Here is a 6,391-nt window from a genome sequence, read left to right on the forward strand (position 1 = left end):
GCAGAGTGCAGTGACGGAGACCATTGACTCTAAAGCCAGGCTGTCTGGGTTAGAATCCCAGCTCTGCTCTTCACCAGCTATACAACCCTGGGAAGGTTACCTGACTGTCTTAATTAGCTAGTGCTGCTGTAACAGAAATACCACAACTGGATGGCTTTAACAGAAATTTATTTTCTCACAGGTTAGGAGGCTAGATGTTGGAATTCAGGACACCAGCTCTCAGGGAAGGCTCTCTCTCCGTCCACTCTGGAGGAAAAGCCTTGTCTCTGCTTCTCTAGCGTCCTTCTTAGTGTTTCCTGGCTCTTTGGTGATCTCCACATGCATCTGCCTTTCCCCTTTTGTGCTTGCTGTCTCTGTTTCCAATTAGCCTTTTTAATATCTTAGAAGTGATTAGGTTTAAGCCACATCCTACACGGATGTGACCTCATTAACATAACAAAGAAAACCGTGCTGCAAATTGGATTACATCCTTAGGTATAGGGGTTAGGATTCCAACACGTATTTTTGGAGGACACAATTCAATCTATAGCGCTGACCTCCCTGTGCCTCAGTTTCCCCTATAACTGTAAAATGGAGCCGGAAAGGACACTTCATAGGGTTGTCATGGGGACTGAATGAGTTAATACTTGCAAATCCCTTAGAACAGTGCCTGGCATATAACAAAATCTGATATGTGCTTCTTTTTTTTTTTTTTTTTAGTGCCACAAAGAACCTGATTTAGGTAGGACGGTGAGGGAAGGCCATTGTGAAAACACAGCATTTTAAAAACGGTGATGAAGCATAAGAAAGTGCCCAGTTTTCTAATCCAAACAATCCACAATGCAAAAGTGAATTTATATTTTTTAAAATGTGTAGTTTGAGTATTTTTGAATCTTGAAGACACCCGTTTCAGTGAGTCCCTTTCTAGCTCACCTTGTTTGGTTGACAAAGGTGACCACTTCGTCTCTGGGGCACAGCTTGCAGCCTGGGCACTGGTTTTGCCCTGTGGAAAGCTAGAAGCCTCCCTGGGGAGTAATCGTGACTGTGGCCTCCTGAGGCTTGTGCTCCATCTGAGGAGATTCCCAGCAGCTGCCTGGAGCAGAACTCAAGAGCCAAGGAGGGTCGGGGAGGGCTGAGCTACCTGTGGGCCAGCCGAGAGTCCGGCCTGGATGTACAGGCTGTCGCTCCTGCACAAAGACAGCTCTGCAGGTCCTCGCCCCACCTTCCTCTCCCTCTGATTTGTACCCTGGGGTGCTCTGTGCTCCCAGGAGCCCCGCAGCGCTCTTATTCTCTAAGCAATACTCTAAGCCTTGACCTCAGCAATGCCATTAAAACTCCCCTACGTGCCATTGCCTCAGGCTCTTCTTTTTCTATTTTTGCCCTTAAAGTGACCATTAGAAGTATTATTAGAATCTTTTTCCATGAGATCATTAGAACAGTCACAAGTTGTATATCTATGTAACCTGGGCCTTCTACACACCCTAGAGCTCTGGGAGAAGGCAAGACCATCATGCACACAGGCAGGCTGCAGGGGGCGATATTTAGAGGTAAATGCAGGGAGGTGTCTATAGCCTCACCATTAAGAGGGTTTTGCACGCTCTCTCCTCTTTTGACTCCCTAAGCTGCTTAAATCATAGACAGAGGGGGAAAACACCTCAAAACCCTTCTAGCCCAAATCTTTCTGTTTCTACATGAGGAAACCAAGGCCCAGGGAGAAGAAGGGACTTGCCTAAGGCCACATGGCTGCTGAGACTGAGGCTGCTCTACCTCAGGACGCACTGCCTGCTGGAGGGAGAAGCATCCTGACACCCACTGGGGTGCCTCAAGCTCTGGTTTATAGGACACTTTTCTGGGTAGCTAAGTAAGCTTAAAATGCCTGCTGTCATGGCCCCAGCAAAAAGCCACCCTCTCTCCACCACTCTGCAAACTAGAATCTGCTAAGCACCAGAAGGCCCTGTCCTCCATTCAGCAACCCAGAAAACAGCTCTTAGTTGCCTAGTCAGCTCTGACTCATGGTGACCCCGTGTCCAACAGAGCAAAAAGCCGCCCAGTTCTGCACCAGCTTCAGGATTGCTGATGTGCTTGAGTCTGGTGTTGCAACCACTGTGTATTTTGAGTGCCCTCCAACCTTAGGGGGCTCATCGTCCAGCACTGGATCAGACAGTATTCTGTTGTGATCCATAGGGTTTTCACTGGCTAATTTTCAGAAGAAGCCCTGGTGGCTGTAGTGGTTAAGAGCTCATCTGATAACAAAAAGGTCAGCAATTTGATTCCATCAGCCGCTTCTTGGAAGCCCTATGGGGCAGTTCTATTCTGCCCTATAGGGTCACTATGAGTCAAAATCCACTCTGTGGCAAACTTCTTTTTTTTTTTTCCCCAGAAGTAGATTTTCAGGCCTTTCATCCTACTCTGTCTTAGTCTGGAAGCTCCACTGAAGCCTGTCTACCATGGGTGACCCTTCTGGTATTTGAAATACCAGTGGCATAGCTTCCAGCATCATAGCAAAACACAAGCCACTTTAGTATGATAAACTGACAGATGGGTGGTGGCCCTAGACAGCTCTAAGGGTCCCAAGCTCATATCCCAGTAGGAAACCTGAGACCCTGAGTGCTCCCCAAGAGCCAAGAACATGGCAGGCCATCAGGATAAGGCCTTCAGCATCTGTCCCTGGTGCAGGGTCCATATTGGTCCCAGTCTCCACACAAAAGCAACCAGACTCCCACATCTCACAGCACAAGAAGTGGTTCTGAACCCTGGCCTCGCCTTCTGCCTTCTTCTGGGGTGCCACTAGGCCCATGCTCCTTCCTCAGTATTCCACCTATCACAACCAACAGCCCCTTTTGCCCCCATCACGGCTCCCTTCCTCCAGGAAGGCTCCCAGGTGTGGGAGAGAAGCCTCTCTCAAAGCATAGCGAGTCAGACATGGCTTCTCAGGACAATCCAGTTTTTTCACCACTGGCAGGGACAGCAGCTGTCTGTAGCCTGGAGTGCAAGTGGCTTCACCCTTGGGCGACTGGTCAGGCTGGGCTGCAGGAAGCCTGCAAGCACGGGGCATGAAGAGTCCAGAGTCTCAGAGAAGGATGCCTGAATAGGTTAGGACAGCTGGGCAGGCCTGGGTGGACACTAGTTCAGGCCCGTGGCTCTGGCCAATGTGGAAGAAGCCCGGGGTAAAATGATACATTTTGGAAATGCATTCACTTGCTGGACTATCGATCTGTAGAAGGGAGGCAGGGATTAAGAACAACTACCAGTTTGGAGGAAACTCTGGTGGCGTAGTGGTTAAGAGCCACAGCTACTAACCAAGAGGTCAGCAGTTCAAATCCACCAGGTGCTCCTTAGAAACCGTATGGGGCAGTTCTACTCTGTCCTATAGGATCACTATGAGTCAGAATCGACTTGATGGCAATGGGTTTGGGTTTGTTTGTTTTTCCACCAAGTTGGAGATTTGGCTGGGCCCTAGCCACCAGCCACTCTATCTGTCTGATACCCCAGTGACTTGTACCAGTGGTGAGCTGAGAGCATCTCCAGCTCTCTATGCAGAGCTGTGCAGGCTGGTGTGGAGGGGTTGGGGGTTGGGGGTAGGCGCTGGGCTGCGAACCTGCCTTCCAACAGGGAGCAGCTTGTCAGTGATTGTAAGCCCTAAACTTCTATCACTTTCTGAACTTGCCTTCTGCAGCATCTTCACCTCTGATGGACTTGTTCAGTGTTCATCTTGTTCTGTGCTCCATGGTGGCCAGAACTGCCTACTAGGCCCACAGTAAGTATTCCAAATGGAAAGGAGAAAAAGAGAGCATAAGGGAAGGAGAGTAAGAGGGAAGAAGGAAGAAATTTATAAGCCCAGGTCTATTCCTACAAGAGGGATCCCTAGGTGGTGCAAACAGTTATGGCAGTTGACTGCTAGCCGAAAGGTGAAGGTTCGAGTCTACCGAAAGGCACCTTGGAAGAAAGGCCTGATGATCTACTTCTGAAAAATCAGCCGTTGGAAACCCTATGGAGCACAGATCTACTGTGACACACCTGACATCGCCATGATTCAGAATTGACTCAACAACTGGCTTATTATCCCTACAATAGTGGGATGTGGGGGAGCATCAGGACATGAGGAAGGGCATGGATGGGACGGCCCATGGTGGGGCCCGGCTGATACATACCCAGTTACTGTACCAGTCCACCCTGTTACTAACCAGTCGTGTGACCTTAGGCACATCTTTCCGTGCCTGTTTCTTTGGCTATGAAACAAGGGTAAACAATGCTTGCCCCACCTTTTGGATCATCAGGATAAAAATAAGACGGTACATATGAAAGTTTGCTGGGAAGGATGAAAACACTGTTCAAGTGTAAATCTATTATTACTGCGACAAATGCTGTGAATAACAGCCACATTGAGAAGATTAATCTTTGCTGCTTGGTTAGCAGAGCAACCAGAGGCTAAGGGCTATTGGAGACACAGAAGCTACCAGTAATGTGAAAGCAGAAGTTCCCCCACCCCTTCCTGAGCTCTAACATTATGCTGAATGGAGTGAAGGCGGAGGGTATGGGGCCACAAACTCTGTATCTGCCCTCCTGCTTGGTTGGGGCTGGGGTAGAGGGCAGGGTCAGCTTCCTGGGAGAGAAGCTGGAGCTGTCAAGGGTTGGGGCTTCCGGGACTGCCCTACCCCCTTACTAGATCTTGCTCTGCCTGCTGGCAAGGCCCTCCTTGGTGTATACCTCACAATTAGAGCCCAAGCCTGACCAAGAGTAGCCCCAGGCTTTCACAGGGAAGCTAGTAAAAAGAAGTAAAGGAGTGGTAGGGATAGGTGTGGGTGCATGTGTATCTACTTGTAGAAGAACTACCCCCCCAGTCCCCCCACCTTGGGGACTCTTCTAGGACACACACACACATACCCCATCTCTATTTTATTCCTTTTAGGTAAAGAATTTTTTAAAGGCCTCACCTCAGGTCACACTCCCTTCCCTCATGCCTCTCTCAGTAGTTCCATCAATTCCTCCTTCCATCATGGCTGCCCGGAAAATGGAACACAACATAGGAGCCCCCTACACACAGCCTGGATGGCCTCCCCACCCCACCCCCATGCCTGGGCAGTAAGGGGGACAGGAAGGCAACACAGCCCTCAGAGCAAGAGGCCACCCTAACATGGAGCCCTTCCCTCCCCCTCAGCCTCTTCCCTTACATCTGCGCACAACCCAGCCAGTTACCAGGTACCCTGGGTTTCAGCTCCTGCAGCTCCCAGAGTCTGTCTGTTCCTGCACTGACAGCCAAGGCCCTGCCACCCTGGGCACTGCTTCCAGAAAGCCCACTTCCTACAGACTCAAAGCCTGTCCCCCCAAGAGACTGAGGCAGCTGGGAGGTTGCAGGGTAGTCCAAGGCGGAAGGGAGATTCACATGCTTCTGAGTTGTATTGGGATGTAGGTGTGGTTACAAAGACAAAAGGAAGAAACTTTGATGGAGGACACCAGCTGCCACCCCACGTGGCTCCTGCCACATCACTGGGCAGGTCTTGCCCTTGAAAGGATGCAAAGGGCAGTGGCTAGCTGCCTGGTCTGAGCATTGCTGAAATGCCAACAGACAATAGGCCTAGAAGAGAAGAAAACTCTGGGAGTCCCGACTAACTAAGGCTGGGCCTACATGTCATCCTTGCTCAGCTCTGGAAGCGTCCATGTCCTGTGATTCTCCATCTCTGCCCACAGGCAAGGAACTGGTTTGGTCAGCCCTGCCATTTGGCTCCACTTCAGTCTGTCCCAGAGGGTTGGCCTCTGATGACTTCACAGGAGGCAATGATACCCTCCCTTGTGCCAAGGACACAGGACTGCAGGTGGCTGCCACTTCTGCTATTGGTGATAGGAGCTGCTGTTTAACTTGTTTGTCACTAAGAGCTGATGGAGATCATCACACCCATTTTACAGGTGGAGAAATTAAGACAGAGAACTGTTAATTGGCTTGGTCCTATTCCCTTAGAAACCTAAGGTATATTCCAGTTTTTCTGCCTCCCTGCTAAGGACTCCACCACCACCCGTCAGACCATTCTGGAAGGTTTGTGTGTATGTCCATGGGGTTGAGAGAGGTCCAGCAATGCAGAGGTGAGGAAAGGGGAAGGTTTGTCTGGTCTTAGCACTGGCAGATGGACCTGCTGAGCAGGTGCAGAGGCTCGGCCACATCCAGCCACTTCCACTCCCTCCAGGTATGGACCCACTTCCTCCAGATGTCATCAGGCCCTGCTGCCTCAATACCTACTCAGGGGTCATCCCAAGGCTATCAGGTCTGTCCCGGCACCAGACAGCGTGCCTATCCCTGCCAGGTTCCAGGGCCATGGAGCACGCAGGAGGACAAAGACCCTGCCTGCATGTCCTTGTGTGCAGTACCGTCACTAGAAGAGTAGGGGGCTGGGGATGCAGACCTCACTGAGTTGATACT

Source organism: Elephas maximus, chromosome 4 (assembly GCF_024166365.1).
Source record: "Elephas maximus indicus isolate mEleMax1 chromosome 4, mEleMax1 primary haplotype, whole genome shotgun sequence".
Taxonomy (NCBI): domain Eukaryota; kingdom Metazoa; phylum Chordata; class Mammalia; order Proboscidea; family Elephantidae; genus Elephas; species Elephas maximus.